General features: G+C 40.5%; 1 non-coding gene across 1 annotated transcript; it reads left to right on the top strand.

The window, feature by feature from the left end:
• Positions 1-2,832: 2,832 nt before the first annotated feature.
• Positions 2,833-2,904, top strand: TRNAC-GCA (transfer RNA cysteine (anticodon GCA)). The gene has a single exon. It is a non-coding gene; the product is annotated as a tRNA-Cys (tRNA).
• The last annotated feature ends 17,973 nt before the right edge of the window (positions 2,905-20,877 follow it).

Genomic DNA, 20,877 nt, shown 5'->3' with positions numbered 1-20,877 from the left:
ACTGGAGTAATGTATTATAGGAATCATTCTCTTTCAATCAAAGAGCTATTTCAATGATTCCCATGTTTGTAGTTCGAAAGGAAGAGGATCCCAGGAAATTTATTCGAACCTAATTCTTCCGAAATTTTCTATTCCAATGAACGGCCTCTTACCGGGTGATACTGAGGAGGGCCGGACCCTTTTTTATTTGTTTATTTGTTTCTCTCTTTACTGTTCAAAGAAGAGGTGTTTTCGTTAAGTGTATACGTACTTTGTATGATAAAGAAAGGATATAAACATAGCGGTTATCTAACGAGATACTATGCAGAATAAGATCCTCAGGTGAGTCACCTATTGCGCGTTTACCGCTTTTGAATTTTTAAAATTGGATTTATGCTTTATCGACTTATTTCATATCATGGTTCAGGCGTTAAAAATCGGTGAGGTTTAGTCTTCCTTTTCGATGCTCGTGGAACTACTGTCAATGGTTTACTCAATTATTTCTTGGGAATGTTAAAAAAAAAAGATTACTATGTGATTTTTTGAATCTGCCTATATCTATCGCTTTTCTTTCATTGATTTTATTTTTTCAATAGATACCGAGATTCAGATTGGAAATCAAAAATCTAGTAATTCAAACTATAAGACATAAGAGTAATTCAGATTAATCAGAACAAATATATATAGCAAATAAATGGAATTAGAATGCTATGTTAATTCCATATATGGAATTGATATTCACATATATCAAGATAATATTGTAGATTGATCTATAGATCCATATCAAATGCAGCCTCTATCTTTATTTTATTCTGGGGGCGCAGCTTTATAACTACAATCTAACTAAGAAATAGTATGGTAGAAAGAAATAGATGAATCTTTGTTTCTACCATACTATCTATCTATTAGAATACTGCCGATTCTAGTCCACTCATTTCATTTAAGACATGAAATTAAAATCTTTTTCATTTTATTTCGTCAATTTTGGCTAAGAACTCAGAAGTCAAGTTTCATTCAAATTAGTTAATAATTAATAGTTTTGACTGACTTTTTTACGTAAATGATAAGTAAAAAAGCGGTAGGAATTAAAATAAATAGTGCAGTAGCAATAAATGCAAGAATATTTACTTCCATAATCTCATCGGTTTTTTACTTCGCAATAACTCGGGATTTAATCCCATAGAGATGATAAAGCTTTGGCCTGTAAATTCAATGAATGAATATTACCTCTCAATGATCTTGAATCAGATCAATATCATGAATAACAATATCTGAACTATCAAATCAATTCGTCGTCAAGAATTAAATAGTATAACATAGGAAGTTTTTTTATCCAGACCGCCCCAAACTTGGATTCCTGACCCAATCCAAAATTTCTTTATTTATTTATCATTATCATTTTTTCTCATCTGTTCCTTCTTGTACAATCATCTGATGAAGTCTTATCAAATAGTACTTCCACTTCCAGTGGTCACATAGTTACAAACCCAAACAAACAATAAAAGTTAAATGGAAAAAGAAATGAGTTTAGAATTAAACTATTTTTGACTTGGAAGACAAAGAAGTGTGATAAAGATGAGACCGTATAAAATGAATATTCATCAAATTGACTATTTTTCGATTTGTTCTTTCGTCGATGGGGCCTTAAAACAAAATGAAAAATAGGAAAAACGATTCATTCCCCTTTCTAAGAGGAGTAGGATCTTTGGTTGATCTGCCCTTTCCTTTCCTTTCTTCGTAGATTATTAGCCCCGGGATACCTATACCAAAAGCTCAGTGTGCAATTTTTATAAAATCTATTTTTCAACTTCAAACTAGTTTGTGAGGTTACATAAATCCGTAACCAGAAAAAAAATTATTTTTTTTATTTTTTCTGGTAAGTATTTTCTTGTATTAAATTTTCTATTGGACCAGAAAGGAATTCCCCTTGTGTATGCGCGCCTCAAAAAGGTATAGTACTCGATTCCATTACATGCATCGGGGGCAATCGAAAATATCAACATTTCTTGGAATACTGACTATAATGCTACTAATAATTGTACTAATCCAACCGCATATGTCTTTCTCCTACCAAAAGGAAAGAAAAAAGAAATAAGGATTTCACCTTTGCTTTGACAATGAAATTCTGCCCCTGGTCCCCTTCATAAATAGGGAGAGATTTATTGATATATTTATTGGATACTTGGATACATCGGAACTGACGGGGCTCGAACCCGCAACTTCCACCTTGACAGGGCAGTGCTCTGACCAATTGAACTACAATTCCAGGAAAATACGGGATCTAGCAAAAAATTTGATTTTTTTTAATCTCCGAATCGGGTATTTCTGAAGTACAAAGGGGGTTATATCATCTCATGGCGGATTGGCGAATTTTTGGGCCGAGCTGGATTTGAACCAGCGTAGACATATTGCCAACGAATTTACAGTCCGTCCCCATTAACCGCTCTTGTTGTTATAATTAAAATTGAGAAGGATTTTTTGATTGAAAAAATCCATACTGATTAGTTATATATCAAGTTGTTTTTTCTTATGTCATTAGAAAAATAAAATTTGGAGATTCAAATCCAAGAATCATTCATGCATTCTAAGTCAATAGTTAATGGTTCCGATTTTCAGAAATTTGAATTTTGGATTTTGCAACTGAAAATCCACATTTGATTTTTCAATAGAAAGGTAAGAGAAAGGTTTGAACATTATGAATTTGGAGATAGACTCAATCGAAATTGAAAGGATGAATCAAATCTAATCAAAAGGGAAGAAGGATTAGGATTTCTTTGATTTTGTGCAAGTGCAATAAAAAAACAGTTCAGTAATCCGAAAAAGTTTTCATCTATTTTGTATTTGTAGCATTTTGGCGACATGGCCGAGTGGTAAGGCAGAGGATTGCAAATCCTTTTTTCCCCAGTTCAAATCCGGGTGTCGCCTGATCAACAAAAAACTAGAAATCTCTTCTTTTCTTCTGTTCTGTTGATATAACCCGCCGAATGATTCCCCAGCAGAAGTAGAGACAGCAGACTGTTGATACTTGTTTGATTCTAAACATCTGGTCTGGGGGTTTTTCTAAAAAAATTATAAATATCCTTGCTGCTAGGGAACCATTCGAACATCCAATGCACTCTTTCATCAGTCAAATTGCTAAAGAAACGTACCCAGCTCACAGTATTTCCCGGTTGCGCAAACCTGTTTGGGATAAAAGTCATTCTCTTCGGATGATGATAGGCTATGTGGTCATTCCATGGTCGTCGCGGTATTCACCTCTCTGAAAGTGTTCTAACAACCATACCTGCAGCAACAGATTGCAACCCTCGAAGTGCCCATACCTTATTTTGCAATGGTGTAAAGCCCGGTACATCTCCGCCAAGATCATAGGGACAATGGTGTAAGTTTACCCCTCAATTCCCTCCATTAAAATCCTAGCGACCATAGTTAGGCGAGTGTGTATCCTTTCTCCCTTCATCGGAAATATCAGCATTCCTAGAAAATAGACAATGAATACGAAAACCCAACGGTGTGTCCAACCCAAAGAAGTAATGGCAAGTTCATCATGGTAAAGGCGATATGACTTGTTGTGCCCATAATACTCATAAAGGAACTTAAATGGTATATAATACTTCTTCAGAAAGAGTAACTCATCATTTTTCTTGAAACCCATCATTTTCAAGAAACCTTGGGAAGTACGGTTTCCCGGTACCAACAAACCAGGGCTATCCCATGGGAGTCCAGTGAAGCCTCCTATTTCCTCTAAAAGAGGACTTATTTCTATGTTGCCAAAAATGGAAGACGGCTCTCTTCTCATCCCAAAACATGGTGGCGGCCTCAATTAATGCATTATTTGGCTGAATGTCTAATAAAGAGGGTAAATTCCCGAGGACTCTTTTTACATGGTTTTTGTCACTTGGTGAGAGGTTTTTCCACCAATCCAGCAGCAAAGGTGGGATATTTTGAACCATGCCGAACTTGGGGACTTCGTGCCTCATTTCTGCAAAACAAATAAAGTTAGTCTTTTCCCCCTCCGGATTTGACTATTTACACATTAATGATCGGCATACGAGCATGTTTTCTCCAAATAATGCACATATCGTGATGGTATCCATTGGGATTACGAAAATTCCGACATACTTTGGACAAGGCTTGCCTTAGCGGATTATCACGCGGACAGCGTTCTAACCCATACTAGGTTTGGACATGATGCATGCACAGTTAATATCAGAGTGAGCTTTCTAGAAGAGTCTAGATCGGTACCCTCAAGCAGACAACTTGAGAGAGAAAGGCATGAAACCGTCGACTGCACCGCTGATCGACTAGTTTTACCGCAAATAAGCCTTTCCAAATTTAAAGGGTGATTTCGGAAGAGCGTGGACACTCATCAAGCGTCGCTATGGTATTAATTGGGCATGAGTAGAATATGATGTGGAGCATGCTTTATGCAAAGATAAATAACTCGTTGTTAAATATTTTGCATGATGAAAACAGTAAATGCAGTATTAAAATGAAACGTAAAAGACATGAAAAGAAAGGAAAATAAGAAGAAGTTAGTTCGTGCAATGTGGAAATCGTAAAAAGTAAGCGAGGGAATAAGGGTGGGGAGCAACATGGTGTAGCAATTTAGAAGGCGACTTGGAGCAAATAAGTACGACTAAAAAAAGAACACGCATGTTAGAGCCAATTTAAGCAAAGAAGGAAAAATAAGGGAAGGGATTTGCATATTAATACGAATTCAAATAGAGGGAGAATAAGGGAAAGGGTGTGCATGCATAAATAAAAAGGAAAACATGAGCGGGATATTCATGTAGCAGCAAAATAATAAAAGAACAAGGAAACACATTTATCAGAGAAGACTAATTCATATAAACCAAGTTTGCTATGGTAAGAGCCTAAGTATCCCCAGCAGAGTTGCCATGCTGTCGTGCCCCATTTTCTCGCGAAATCGGGCCTCAACATGTGACAACTCTTTTAAAGGAGGTATTAAAAGAAGAGAGTCACCACCTAACGGATTTTAAGGTGTGTTAGCGCACCTATTTGCATATGACTCGGGTTTGACTAGTTTGTATCACCAAAGATCGGGTAAGAGCTCGAAATTACCTCGAGGAGAAGGTGTTAGGCACTCTTTGAGGTCCACAACTGTGGGTCCCGGCCTAACTTGAATTATATGAATTAGTCAGATACACAAAGATAGAGAAAACAAGAAGTTTGGGAAGTTTGATAAATACAAACACTTCATTCAAAGATAAGATGTGGGGTCCTAAGTTTTTTAGCCTAAAGGATCACCCCGTACAACATAAATAATACTTCGTAACTCCCTCAAGATGGGGTGTTACTCGTATTATTCAGCGGACACAGACTATCATCTCCTGCTACCCAATTACTATCTTTAATTTATTATCTAAAGCGCACTAGTTGATTCTAAATGTTGCCTTATGCGTGCACTACCCGTCCCATGCCTATGGTCCAGGAGGCATTTGGACCTCTATTTTTGGGTGGTTCTAGACTTGACTTAGGCTACTCAAAAATGTTAAAACTAGGCGACAATTCAAAATAAATAGGACTGCAATTAGATCCAATTAAAGGCTTACATTAGCCTCCGCAATTAGGCAAACAAATGCACGCAAACAGATTTTACATATTAGGCAGTTTTCTGAATTGAAGGGATTGCAGTTGTTAAACTCTATAGGCATGGTTTCTAGATGATCTGATTCAGATACGCAAGCCACTTTAGACCTAGGATTTTTAAATTACCAGTTGGTAAGTGCCACATGCTGTTAAGTGGCTTATTACAGATTATCAGTGGACAAATCTATAGGCATGGTTTCTAGGTGATTTATACAATAAGGAACAGTGAAACTCATTAGAAGTGCCCAAAATTATTACGCTTCCTAATAATTGTGTGGATGAACAATAAAACAACGTTTGAAAAGCGAGTAGTGATGTCCTATAGGCATGATTTCTAAAGCTTGCCGATTGGAACTGATTCTCATACAATTAGCTCCTATAGGCATGCTTTCTAGATGGACGATGAGATTACAATAGCGAATTAATTAGTTAAAATCCTACGGGTATGATATCTACTGAGTAGATTAAGGAGCAGTCATTAGCAATTATTTCCTATAGGCATGCTGTCTAGCAACACATAGCAGTAGACACAAGAATAGATAGAATACTCATGCATTGACAACATACTAATTATAAGAGTGTGTGATCCCCTAATGACATAATTTCTAATAGTGCCCAAAGAGATTCACATATAACAAGTCGGATAGCAAATAGATCACACAAATCCTATAAACATGCTTTCTACCCTTTTTCATGCAAATATTAAGAGATACCCATTTTCCAATTTCACTATCACCCCAATTGTTATTACAGAATTATTACAGGCCCAATAATGAATAAATTACAAAGTAGTACAAGCAATAACAGTAGGCCCAAGATAGGCCCAAAAGATACCTGCACTGACAAGCCTTCAGCTAAGCTCTTTCTCCGCACAGTTCTCAACATAGCCCAAAACCCATAGGAGAACTCGAACCAAACCCAACAGCCATGGTTTGATCATAGGATCCAAGAAACAATCACTTACACAAGTCAATTTGCACATTCAACAGGCAGAAAGAAGGACAGAACTGAGTAGTAAGGAAAATGGCCAAAGAACCTCAGGCCCTAGTGTGTCAGAGTTCACAAGGGTCTCAAAATGGACCCCGAGCAGTGCTCACTCTAGGGAGGTTAATAGAGAAAGCTTTAGTTGCCTTGGCTTTCAGCCGGCCAAGAATTATAGGTTCATAATAGGGTAAACAACCAATGAGAATAAAAATAGTAGTCAAATAGCAGAGTTTGAAGAAGTGCATTTGCATTTTAGGAACATGCATTGCAAGAGTGATCACACAATGAACATATCAACACAGAGGGTAAACAAACTCAAGAGACAGATTAATATCATAAGTCCACACTTAGCACATTGAGGCAAGGAACATTTGTAAGAAAGCAAGGGGGATTATGGCTTCCGAGATTACGAAATTAATAAGCAAGGCATTATGCCAAATAGGAAAAACAACAGAATATTAATTTAACAGGTTCAAGCCTAAGGGTCAAATTATGCTAAACACTAGGGGTTGAACAGTGCAACTCACATCAATAAGGCAAACAGAATCAAATATTATAGGGAACACAAGTTAAGAAGTTATTCTAAAAGGTTCCAACTAGTTGCTAGGGAGTACAGAGTTAGGCAGGGTAAGGACATAGTAAGTGATAAAATGATCATAGGAGCAACTCATAGCTAGAATGAGGGTTTTAACATGGATTGGGGCATATCATAGATACAAATCAATCACTATAGAAATCCAGGACAAGGCAGGAACCAAACTGATGTCATATAACCAATGTAAACACTCAAAGTACCAATACATTAAGCTAAACGAGCTTCAAATAGTCTATATTGTTCAAGTTAAACACAAATACATTTTAGAACTGACAATTTAGGCATGAGAAAATGCTATAGAGGTTCATATTATAAGCAGAGTTACACATAGAGATAGTCTAGAAACATATTAAGTTATGCCATTTCAGAGGCATGAATATGCTAATCAGGAGCATAAGAGAATGAACATTGCAAAGGCTAAGAACTCACCAGTTACTGATTGACAAGTAGACAAACAAGAAAAGAACAGAATCACTTTGAACGTCAACAAAGCAGTATAACCTAGGACCTTAGATGCGTTTAGTTACCAAGGGCTTCGAGGAACCCAGGGCAGTGCTCACACCCAAGGAAGGTAAAAAAAATAGGAATTCCGGTGGCCTTGGCTTTCAGCCGGCCAAGAGCCAAAGTAGAACAAGAGAATAAGCGAACAATTGAGTAAAGATCTTTAGCTTTTTAGTGAAAATTTTGTGATTAAAGGTCTGTCCAAAAGGGAATGGGGGAGGGGTTTATATACCAGTCAAAATCGAGCAAACGTATAAGGAAACGAAATAATTTAAGTAACAAACAAGGAAAAGAAACATGCAAATCGATTTGAAATCAATTTAAGAGAGAAAATCTGTAAACACTAGTTTTTTTAGGGAAAGTGTAAATCAGCAGAATCCAAACAAAATTGAACTCACACAGTATGGTATTGAACGTATATAGACGAAATAGTGCTCAAAATCAAATATTCGAACCACTTTGGTTTGATTTCGGAAGATATTGCTTGCCATGTTTAGGCAAGCACCTAGGTAATACCACAAACGGACAACCAGTACCAAAAGGATTCGAATATGGCAAGAGAATGGTAGTCGAATCTAATTATCAGTGGGATTAGGAGAGGGGATTAAGGGGGAGGCGGCTAGGGTTCTCCCAAAGAGGGAATAGGAGAGTTGAGCGTTTAGGGGCAGCGAATTAAGGGGAAATGGGTAGGGTTCTGTGTTAGGTTAATTTAAGAGGGGGGAGTGGACGATGGTCGTTGATCTTGAGAGATCAACGACTGAGATCAAGAAATTGGACGGGCGAGTCGTTTAGAAGCGGGTCACGACCGGGTATTAGACATGGGTCGTTTGGCTTTGGGCTGGGGTAATTGGGCTAGGTATTTGAGTGTTTGGGCCAGTCATTTGGTCCGAAATTAGTTTAAAAATTGGGCTGTTATTTAAATACCCAAAATTTATCAAAACATAATTTATAAAAGTAATTAATAAATAACAAAAAAATATTATTCGTGCGCTAAAATGATTGAAAATAATAACATTATAAAAATATAAAAAGATATTTTGGCACAAATAATGTAATTATACATGAATATAGGCTATTATTGCAAAAATATGCAATTAGCCTAAAAATGCAAATGCAATTATAGAAAAAATGAAGTAAAATATTATAAAACATACATGTTGGTGTAAATAATAAGTTTGGATGATTAAGTCATCACAAAATAATTTAAATGATAATTATTAGATATTTATATAATAAAAATGTAGAAAGAAATTGATTTAGAGCTCTAAAAGTTATGAAAAATTATAGAACATGCTTGTATAGGTTTGTAAACTAAATGATGATGAAAATATGCCATTTTGAAGGTATATATATGCATTTTTAGAAAATATGAGGGAAAAATTGGGTATCAACATTTACCTCGAACCAAGCTCAAATCAATCCGTAACAATGCTTTTTCCACGAATATCCAACTCTGAATGGCTCAAATCTAGCCAAAATCAATTATATACCATAAATACAACTATAAGAAATTAATCTAATTAATGAAATCAATACTTTAACAAAAATTTTGAAATTCGTCCTAAAAAGTCGACCCGGGACCATAATGAACACCCATCCACTCACGAGTCCAATTATACCATAATTACCAATATCCGACAGCAACTCGACCCTCAAATTCTCAAATCAAATTCTCCAAATCCCTAGCCTCAAACTCCCAAATTTGACCTTAAATACACACTAACTAGGTGAAAAAATAAATGGGGAAGCGAGATTATTGATCAAAAATAAGCACAAGGGACTTACCTCAAGAAATCCCTCAAAATTGCTCTCAAGAAATCGCCAAACCCGAGCTCAAAATGTTTAAAATGAGCAAAAATCGCGAACCCTTGCATTTAAGTGTTCTGTCCAGCATTTCCGCATCTGCGGACCTCTAGTCGCACTTGCGGAAAAACCATCGCGGGAGCGGATTCCACTTATGGCCAGGGTTTCCGCTTCCGCGGACCAGGGATCACACTTGCGATCTCGCTTCTGCGGAGACCCTTCCGCTCTTATGATCCCAAACCTCCCAGGCCTCTCCGCTTCTGCGTTCAAGCTTCCGCAGAAGTGACTCCGCTCCTGCGGCCTTCATGTCGCACCTGTGACCTCAGGACAAACTCCTCCAACCCGCATCTGCGATCCTCCTCTCGCACGTGCGAGTTCGCACCTGCGGTCACCCCACCGCAGGTGCGAAAACACCAGAAACCAGAAACTTCAGCAATTTGCATAAGTCCAAATTCAATCCGTTAAGCATCCGAAACACACCCGAGGCCCCCGGGACCTCAATCAAACATACCAACCAGTCCTATAACACCATACGAACTTAGTCGAGCACTCAAATCACATCAAACAATGCTAAAAATACGAATCATCCTCCGATTCAAACTTATGAGCTTGAAACTTCCAATTTCTACCACCGATGTCGAAACCTACCAAACCACGTCCAATTGACCCCAAATTTTGCACACAAGTCATATTTGATATTACGGACCTATTCCAACTTTCAGAATCAGAATCCGACTCCAATATCAAAAAGTCCACTACCGGTCAAAATCTCTAAAATTTTGACTTTCGCCATTTCAAGCATAAATGAGCTACAGACCTCCAAAACACAATCCGGATACGCTCCTAAGTCCAAAATACCCAACGGAGCTAACATAACCGATGAAACTCTATTCCGGAGTCATTTTCACACAGTTTTGACTACAGACAAAATTCTAAGGCAATAAGCTTCCGATTAGGGACTAAGTATCCCAAAATACTCCGAAATTAAAAACAAAACCTTCCAGCAAGTCACATAAGCTGAAACAGATACGGGAAAAATAGTAAATAGGGGATCGGGGCTATAACTCTCAAAACGACTGGCTGGGTCGTTACATCCTCCCCTTCTTAAAACAATCGTTCGTTCTCGAACGAGTATAGAGACATACCTAAAGTGGTGAAAAGATGAGGATAAATGATGCGCATAACCTGCTCGGTCTCCCAAGTCGCCTCCTCAACCGGCTAACCCCTCCACTGAACCTTCACGGAAGCAATATTCTTTGATCTTAGCTTTCTAACCTGCCTGTCCAAAATAGCCACTAGCTCCTCAATATAAGATAGATCTTTGTTCAACTGGACTGAGCTGAAATCCAACACATGAGCCGGATCACCGTGATACTTCCGGAGCATAGAAACATGGAATACTAGATGGACCCCTGCAAGACTGGGAGGTAAGGCAATCTCATAAGCAACCTCCCCAACACGCCGCAACACCTCAAATGGGCCGATAAACCTTGGGCTCCGCTTGCCCTTCTTCTTGAATCTCATAACGCCCTTCATAGGCGAATCCCGGAGCAAGACCTGCTCTCCAACCATGAATGCAACATCGCGAACCTTCCGGTCCACATAACTCTTCTATCTGGACTGGGCTGTGCGCAGTCGATCCTGAATCACCTTCACCTTATCTAGGGCATCTTGAACCAAGTCCGTACCCAATAATCTAGCCTCGCCTGGCTCGAACCAACCCACTAGAGACCGATAACGCCTACCATACAGAGCCTCATACGGTGCTATCTGAATGCTCGATTGATAACTGTTGTTGTAGGAAAACTCTGCAAGTGGAAAGAACTGATCCCAAGCACACCCAAAATCTATCACACAAGCATGGACGATATCCTCCAGTATGTGAATAGTGCGCTCGGACTGTTCACCCATCTGAGGGTGAAATAGTGTGCTCAGCTCAACCCGAGTGCCCAAATCCTGCTGCACAGCCCTCCAAAACCGTGATGTAAACTGCGTACCCCGGTCAAAGATGATGGATACCGGTACGCCATGAAGCCTGACAATCTCGCGGATATAAATTCTAGTCAATTGCTCGGAAGAATAGGTAGTCATCACAGGAATGAAATGAGCTGACTTGGTCAGCCTATCCACAATCACCCAAACTGCGTCAAACTTCCGCTGAGTCCGTGGGATTCCAACAACGAAATCCATAATGATCCGCTCCCATTTCCACTCCAGAATCTCTATATTCTAAAGCAATCCACCTGGCCGCTGATGCTTATACTTAACCCGCTGGCAATTTAGATACCGAGCCACAAACTCCACTATGTCCTTCTTCATCCTCCTCCACCAGTAATGCTGCCTCAAGTGCTGATACATCTTCGCGGCACCCGGATGAATGGAGTACCACGAACTGTGAGCCTCCTGGAGAATCAACTCATACAAACCATCCACATTAGGCACACATAGTCTGCCCTGCATTCTCAATGCCCCATCATCCCCAATAGTGACCTCCTTAGCATCACTTTGATGGACCGTGTTCTTAAGGACAAGCAGATGGGGGTCATCATACTGACGCTCCCTGATTCGATCATAAAGGGAAGACTGAGAGACCATACAAGCCAATACTCGACTCGGCTCAGAAATATCCAATTTGATAAACTGGCTGGCTAAGGCCTAAACATCCAACGCCATGGGCCTCTCTGCTGCTGGTAGATATGCTAAGCTCCCCAAACTCTCTGCCCGGTGACTCAAAGCATCGGCCACCACATTGGCCTTCCCAGGGTGGTACAAAATGGTGATATCATAATCCTTAAGCAGCTCTAACCATCTCCTCTGATGCAAATTAAGATCCTTCTGCTTGAATATATGCTGCAAACTCCGGTGATCGGTGTAGATCTTACAAGGAACACCGTACAAATAGTGCCGCCAAATCTTCAAGGCATGAACAATAGCTGCTAACACAAGGTCGTGGACAGGATATTTCTTTTCAGGTACCTTCAGCTGTCTGGACGCGTAGGCAATCACCCTACCGTCCTGCATCAATACCGCACCGAGCCCAATCCGCGATGCATCACAATATACAGTATAAGACCACGAACCTGTAGGCAATACCAATACTGGGGCTGTAGTCAAAGTTGTCTTGAGCTTCTGAAAGCTCTCCTCACACTCTTCTGTCCACCTGAACGGAGCACTCTTCTAGGTCAGCCTGGTCATAGGTGCTGCAATAGATGAGAATTCCTCTACAAAATGACGGTAATACCCAGCCAAACCAAGAAAACTCCGGATCTCCGTAACTGATGACAGTCTAGGCCAACTCTGCACTACTTCCACCTTCTTCGGATCCACCCGGATCCCATCACTCGATACTATATGACCCAAGAATGCCACTGAGTCTAGCCAAAACACACACTTTGAAAATTCCGCATATAACTTCTTCTCTCTCAAGGTCTGAAGCACAACCCTCAGGTGCTGCTCATGATCCTCCCGAGTCTGGGAGTACACCGGAATGTCGTCAATAAACACAATAACGAACGAGTCAAGATAAGGCCGGAACACACTGTGCATCAAGTGCATAAAAGCTATTGGGGCATTGGTCAACCCAAAAGACATTACAAGGAACTCGTAGTGACCATACTGAGTCCTGAAAGCAGTCTTCGGGATATCAGGCTCCCGAATCTTCAACTGATGATAGCCTGAACGTAAGTCAATCTTGGAAAATACTCTGGCACCCTGTAACTGATCAAAATATGTCTTCAATACGAGGAAAAGGATACCTGTTCTTCACTGTGACCTTGTTCAACTGGCGGTAATCAATACACATCCGCATAGAGCCATCTTTTCTCTTTACAAATAAGACAGGAGCACCCCAAGGTGACACACTGGGCCGAATGAAGCCCTTATCAAGCAATTCTTATAACTGTTCCTTCAACTCAGGATGAGCCATACGATATAGAGGAATAGAGATGGGCTGAGTACCCGGTAACAAATCAATGCCAAAATTAATATCTCTGTCGGGCGGCATGCCCGGAAGATCAGCTAGAAACACATCTGGAAAGTACCTCACTACTGGAACTGACTCAATTGTAGGGGTATCAATACTGATATCTCTCTCATAAGCTAGATATACGTCACACCCCTTCTCAAACATTTGTTGAGCTTTAAGAAATGAAACAACTCTGTTGGAAGTATACTCTAAGGTACCTCTCCACTCAAATCGTGGTAATCCTGGCATAGCCAGCGTCATGGTCTTAGCGTGATAATCAAGAATAGAATAATGGGGCGACAACCAGTCCATACCCAAGATAATATCAAAGTCTACCATGCTAAGTAATAATAAATTGGCTCTGGTCTCAAAACCACTAAGAGCAATCAAACACGACCGATACACGTGGTCCATAACAAGAGAATCTCCCGCAAGAGTAGACACATAAACAGGGGAATTCAAATAATCCCGAGATACGCCAAAATAGGGGAAAAAATAAGAGGACACATAGGAATATATAGATCCTGGATCAAATAAGACCGACACGTCTCTATGACATACCGGAATAATACCTATAATGATAGATTCGGAAGCAACTGCCTCTGTACGAGCAGGAAGAGCATAACATCTGGCCTGACCTTCCTCTCTAGGGCGACCTCGACCTCCCCGACCTCCACCTCAAGCTGGCTGAGCAAGTGGGGCAGTAGCTGGTGCTGGAATCATAGCCTGAGGACCCGGTGGAGCACGTTGTGCCTGAGAAGTCTGTGGAGGTACACCCCCTAAATCTGGGGCAATCCCTCACCATATGGTGGGTTTCGCCATACTCAAAACAAGCTCTCGGAGAGCGTGACTGGCTCGAGCAAGGTCTGCTGGACTGGCCGCTGGGAACACCCCGTGCAGGAGGCACACTAAATACTGGCGGTGCATAATAAGGCTCCTGGGGCCTAGAAGGGACCGGAATACCACTGGCGGCTGGAAGTGCTGAATGAACGGGGCGACTCACATAACCCCTACCATGGCGAGCTGCTGAGGCACGTGCACCAGAATAAGAACCAGTCTCTCGAGACCTATTGGACTCTCTCTCATCTCTATCCCTAGCAAGCATGCCCTCCAATCTCCTAGCGATACTCACAACCTGCTGATAAGAAATATCCGTCTCCAACTCCCTTGCCATACTGATCTGGATACTGGGGTGGAGTCCCTCAATAAACCAACGAACCCTCTCTCGAACTATGGCAACCAAGGCTGGCGCATGTCGGGCCAAATCACTAAAATGAACTGCATACTCTGACACAGTCATAGCACCCTAGCGTAACTGCTCAAACTCCCTGTGCCATGAGTCCCTGAGGCTCTAAGGGACATACTCTCTCAAAAACATGTTCGAGAACTGAGTCCATGTAAGTGAAGCTGCCTCAGCCGGACTATCCAACACATAAGCACGCCACCACTGATAGGCTGCTCCTCTAAGCTGGAATGTAGTAAAATAAACCCCACTCGACTCCGCTACACCCATAGTACGGAGAATATAATGACACTCCTTCAGAAAACCCCGGGCATCCTCTGACGCCAATCCACTGAAGGTAGGAGGGTGGTACTTCTTGTACCTCTCAAGTCTGCGCTGTTCGGCATCAGAAGATGCTGCCCTAACCTCGGGCTGAGCTGGAGCTACCTGCTGTATCGGTAAAATCTCTGGAACCTGGTTGACCTGAGCCCACTGCTATGGAGTACCGGCGACGGGAGTCTGTGCTCCTCCCCTGGCCTGAGATGTGGCAGGAGCAAGTGGAATCAATCTAGCCTGAGCTAAGGTGCTGAACATGCTCAAAAACTGGGCTAGAGTCTCCTGGAGGGCTGGTGCAACAACATGTACCTCAGATGTCTGCCCTCCAGCTGGAATTACTGGGGGCTCCTCTGTAGCAACTCGTGCAGGTGCTCTAGCTGCACCGCGTGGACGTCCTCAGCCTCTACCCTGATCCTGCCCTCTCGCATTTCTAGCAGGGAGCGCCGGTGCCTGGTTATCAGATCCGCCTGTATGTGTCCTCACCATCTGTGAGAGAATAGAATACAGAAGTTTAGAATTTCGAAGTCAACAATTTTCGCACTACAAGGAATCAAAGAAGTGAAAGTTTTCCTACAGTTCCAAAATAGAATATAGGTGACTGTACTTGATATCACACTGTTGCGGCGTACAACCCGATCCACACATGATACCGTTGCGGCGTGCAACCCGATCCAAATAACATACCCGTGGCGGCATGCCACCCGATCCGCACAAAAAGAATCTATAAGAAAATACTTACCGAGCTAGAATGCTCATTACTACAAAATATCCGAATATCGGACACAAGCACACTCAGTGCATAATATTATCCCTGGAAGGACCGACAACGCCATACACTACAAAACTCAAGCACAACTAAGGTACGATATATGATCTGAATCTCGAGAGCCATCCTGCTCACATAACACCATCGCTACGCGGAACCTCATCAGATAAGAAATTTATCAAGCCATTTTATAACTCACACGGCACAATATAGTATTACATGAAATAATCGACGACGAAACGACATCCAACATCCAAATACTCCTCCATAGGGAGCTTTTATGCTGAAATGAACACATCCGGCCTGATATAGAGCCCGTATTCATATTTAAATCCATCCACATACCTCAAGCCGATTCTGATCGCACCGTACTAGGCTAATAACCTTTCAAGGATCCATAATAACCCTTTTTCCCATAACATACAAGAATAGCCATCATAACCGGAACAATACTTCCACAATCGACAACTAAATGAACTGAGCACCCTCCAGGCATAAATTCTCGAATCATCGATATTACCACAATCTTCATACTTGGTTTCAATCTTCACTCAATCAAGTGACTACATGTCACTCTTACACAATCTTTCGTTGAGACACGCTCCCACGACCTTTCGCACCAAGTAACAAGTCTGCATATCCATGCTACCGGTTACACTAATGTTGTAAAGCATATCAAGAATCCACAAATCAATACACAAGGTCTCTTACACCTGACATCGACCTTAGATTATGCCAAAACAAAAACCATGTTACTTTAAACATCTAAATCCTTTTCCTGCTCATCCGAGCTCATGACATTCTTGTCAACACCGAACCAAAATCTTGAATCCTCAACATTCGAATTCCATGCTACTTAGTGCACTTAATCATGCAAATACGCAGGAGTACAAGAATTCCATCATAACTCCCGAACCACTAATAGGGTAAACACTTCATCATATAGAAACCTTCTACTTAACTTATTTCAAGAGAACCATTGCAACACCTGACTGAATTCCCATATCCGCAGAAAATACCGGCCTCAAGTAGTGGTCTAAACCACCATAACTCTTCAGGGATCCCTCTACATATAACATGTCATAATACTTGAATTCCTCCAAATAAAATCAATCACAGCGGCCGTCAAGCCTCGCACGTACCTCCACAAATCACATGCATAATTCAATGCGCTGAAGGAACTAATCATTGCCACCATCGTGCCGATTCAACCATTGTTAGCCGATCCGTCTTTTCTTAATTTACTCTCAACTTGACTTAGAAATAATAATAGCTCCATTCATTACATCACAAACTCAAATCCGCACTCATCCCAAGTGACCTTATTTCACGAGACCACGCTATTTCGAAACCCACTAATTATCTCATATCCCTTCTTGTGTGCACTTTTTACATCTTCAACTGGTACACCCATTCTGATACTTCTTTTATGAATCCGAAGTTATTTTCTTCTGTTTCTCTAATGCTACACCACAACCTGAAGATAACACAGAGTACTCCAAGCCTCGTTTCATAATCTGCTGCAAAAGCTCGATACTCAACCATACTATAGACTCGAGATCCTTAGACACCACACTTTAAATTTTTGAATCCACTAGGACCGTTATTGAGAGTCACTTGCTCTGACTTGTTCCCAAACATGATCAATTCCAAGGCCCTACTAGCACATGGACACTCTATCAAGGAAACATCCGACTATTTCACTTTCCTGTGCATTACATCTACACGAAGCATAAACTCTGAGTCTTCCCAAAACCTGAATATGAATTGATAAGGCCAAATATGGCACACATTCCCCAAATCCTTTGCTCAAATTACCAATGATGTTTTCTTTCCTTAGTTTCAATGACCCACCAATATACCAATAACCAGAAACCGCACAAGTTGACACTACGCAATCCAATCATAGACGGTGGGGCTCTCCCACTTAGCTTGAAGCTACAATTACAAAATTTTGGAATCCACCGAGATTCTTTCTTCATCGTTGACATGATCATGCATATGCAACTCGCCAAATTTTCTCGAAATCCTTCTATTAACCTTTAATAAACACTCCGAACCACTAGCCACATTTACATATTAAATCTCTTACCGGATAGCCAGTAGAATTCTTCACAGAAGCTTCGTCAACCCACGTGACCGCTAACCTGCTTACAGGAGATAACCCACCTGTGGAAATTACATGCTGACATATTCCAACGTCACTGCACTGGGTGCAATTACTACGAACTCATTAGATCATACTGAGTCTGAGCTCATTCACCAGCTGCACCAGTCCGTTCACTCTTCATGGACGTCAACTAGAGGTGCGACAATACATTCCAATCCAAAGTCATGTTGTATCCTTTTTCATATCAAGCAACTCCCTCCTGTTGTATTCAATCTTCCTCAATGTAGCAGCTAATATTACAACTTAAGTTCGTAGACCTAGTCACTGTCTATTTTACATCCCAAATCACTCCAAACGTTCCTCAAGACGTGTAATCATCCTACCACGTAACCCATGTGCTACCTTGCCACTCTCCCACTTTGGTCAACCATCTCCTTTAAGCAACTACTCTGCTTCTGTTTTCTTACACTTGGCCTTTTCGGAACCTAATCACCGCAAGGCACCTTCCACATGTCCTTCCTCATCCTTCACTGCCCAGTTATTGCCTTAACTCAAAATCCGTCTCTGTAGCACTTGAACCAATAGCTCGTTACCAGCTTTAAACCTTTCTGATGATCATCCTTCTCGAGACATCAATACTAGAAACGCTGCTTCGAACCTGAATTATTGCACACCGCGATCTTTAACGATTGCTTCCCCTATACCAATTCCTAACACCCCATCATGAAGGCGAGTTGAACAAAACCATAACACTGGTGAACCTTAACGCATTTTACAAGGCGATGACACCACATTAAAATTGAGAACTCTACCATACTCGAAAATATCAAGCTTCGTTACTCCATCAACCCTAAACCTGAACATTCATAGTCCGATTGTCTTTTCTCCGCTGGAATTAAAACATGGAACCTCTGAATCATGTACTAAGAAAACATTCTTTCAAGTCGGTTACTGCCATGACACATAGACAGGCATTCTACCATTACATAAACACTGTGCGATAACAACGCACGAATCGTCGTAACAATCAATGCCAAATTTCAAAACCGTAGGTAGTACTTATACTTAACTTGAAACGACAGAGCGTCCTTTCGTAAGGCGACGAAAATAGACTAATTAATTACATAGGGAGAAGCATCTTGCACTACATCTCTAGTACCATTAAAAATTTCCTCGATCCCTAATTTATAACAAACGCTTTACGTCGCATAAGATTGAATAGGGAGGAAATGTAGGCATAAGTCTCAAAGGAATCGAATCGCACGATGTCGAATCAAAAAGGGAAGTATCCCTAATAGCCCTGTAGTCTCTCGAAGATAAGCACAGACGTCTCCATACCAATCCGCAAGACTCTACTAGACTCGTTCATGACTCGTGAGACCTAAGTGAACCTAGTGCTCTGATACCATGTTGTCACGAGCCAAAATCCATTAAGGTCGTGATGGCGCCGGACACCGCTGTCAGGCAAGCCAACAATACAAACTTCACTTAATTACCTATTTTAGTATTTTTGAAATCATACTTTCTTCAATGAAATAATAAAGATAAAACTCATAGAGTAAATGATAAATATTTTTAGCAACTAAATTTCTAAACAATTCACAATCATTCCCAAAACCCGATGTCATAATTGCATGAGCATTTACTAGGGAATTAAAAAATAAAATACAGCATCTGTCTAGGGTGCAAATTAGACAGGAAAAATATAATAACCCTGAAGGAGACTCTGTTGGGTAACTAAATTAATTAGTCAAGGTTGGCTGGCCTGACAGTGGTGTTAGGCGCCATCACGACCTTTAATGGATTTTGGGTCGTGACAATATTGTTAGCCCATAGTAAGTGTTGAAGTCGACCCCTCGTCACTACTTATTTTAGGTTAGACTTGATACTTACTGGGTACATACTGTTTATGTACTCACGCTACACTTCTGCACTAACCCTGAAGGATCTGAGGCAGGTGCATCTAGCGGTCCTACCGGCACACGTCCCAGATATCCCGAGACCTGGTGGCGAGCTGCTTCCCGAGCCGTTCTGCAGTTCCTAGAGTCTCTCTTTTGTATTTGTATTCTGTCTACTCTATTTCAGACAGTAGCTAGATTTTGTATATTCTACTAGATGCTCGTAAACTTGTGACACCAGGTCTTGAAAATTATGCTAGTAGACATGTCACGACCCAAAATTCATTAAGGTCGTGATGGCACCGGACACCGCTGTCAGGCAAGCCAACAATACAAACTTCACTTAATTACCCATTTTAGTATTTTTGAAATCAAAATTTCTTCAATGAAATAATAAAGATAAAACTCAAAGATTAAATGATAAATATTTTTAGCAACTAAATTTCTATACAATTCACAACCATTCCCAAAACCCAGTGTCACAAGTGCATGAGCATTTACTAGGGAATTAAAAATAAAATACAGCACCTGTCTAGAATACAAATTAGATAGAAAAAATATAATAACCCAGAAGGAGACTCTATTGGCTGCGGATCGTAATACAGAATGCAGCTCACATATGTTCCCACAATTATTAACCACACCTCTGCGCCCACGAGGCCACTAGACATATATGTACCTGCACAATAAAATGTGCAGCAAGTGCAGTATGAGTACGAAAATAACATGTACCCAGTAAGTATCAAGCCTAATATCGAAGAGGTAGAGATGAGATGGCCGACTTTGACACTCACTATGGGTAAATAATATTAAATAATCATGAAATATAAATATTTATATCAACGTGATTCATAGAGTTAACAGTAATTTTATTGACCAATAGAAATAATTAAATTCCTTCAAATGCAGTAATTCTCAATATATTAATTAAATTCCTTCAATTCCAATAAATTTCCAAATTTATCAATTAGTCTCATTTACAGGAATAACAATAATTCTTAACAAGTAGGAATAATAATTCAATGAATTTCAATGATTTCCAATTTATCAATTAGCTCGCAAGCTGCAATAAACTATTAAGGTATCGCATGATTATTATTATTAAGCAC

The sequence above is a fragment of the Nicotiana tabacum genome, chromosome 21 (assembly GCF_000715075.1).
Source record: "Nicotiana tabacum cultivar K326 chromosome 21, ASM71507v2, whole genome shotgun sequence".
In the NCBI taxonomy this organism is placed as follows: domain Eukaryota; kingdom Viridiplantae; phylum Streptophyta; class Magnoliopsida; order Solanales; family Solanaceae; genus Nicotiana; species Nicotiana tabacum.
This window is presented reverse-complemented; position numbering and strand designations above follow the sequence as displayed.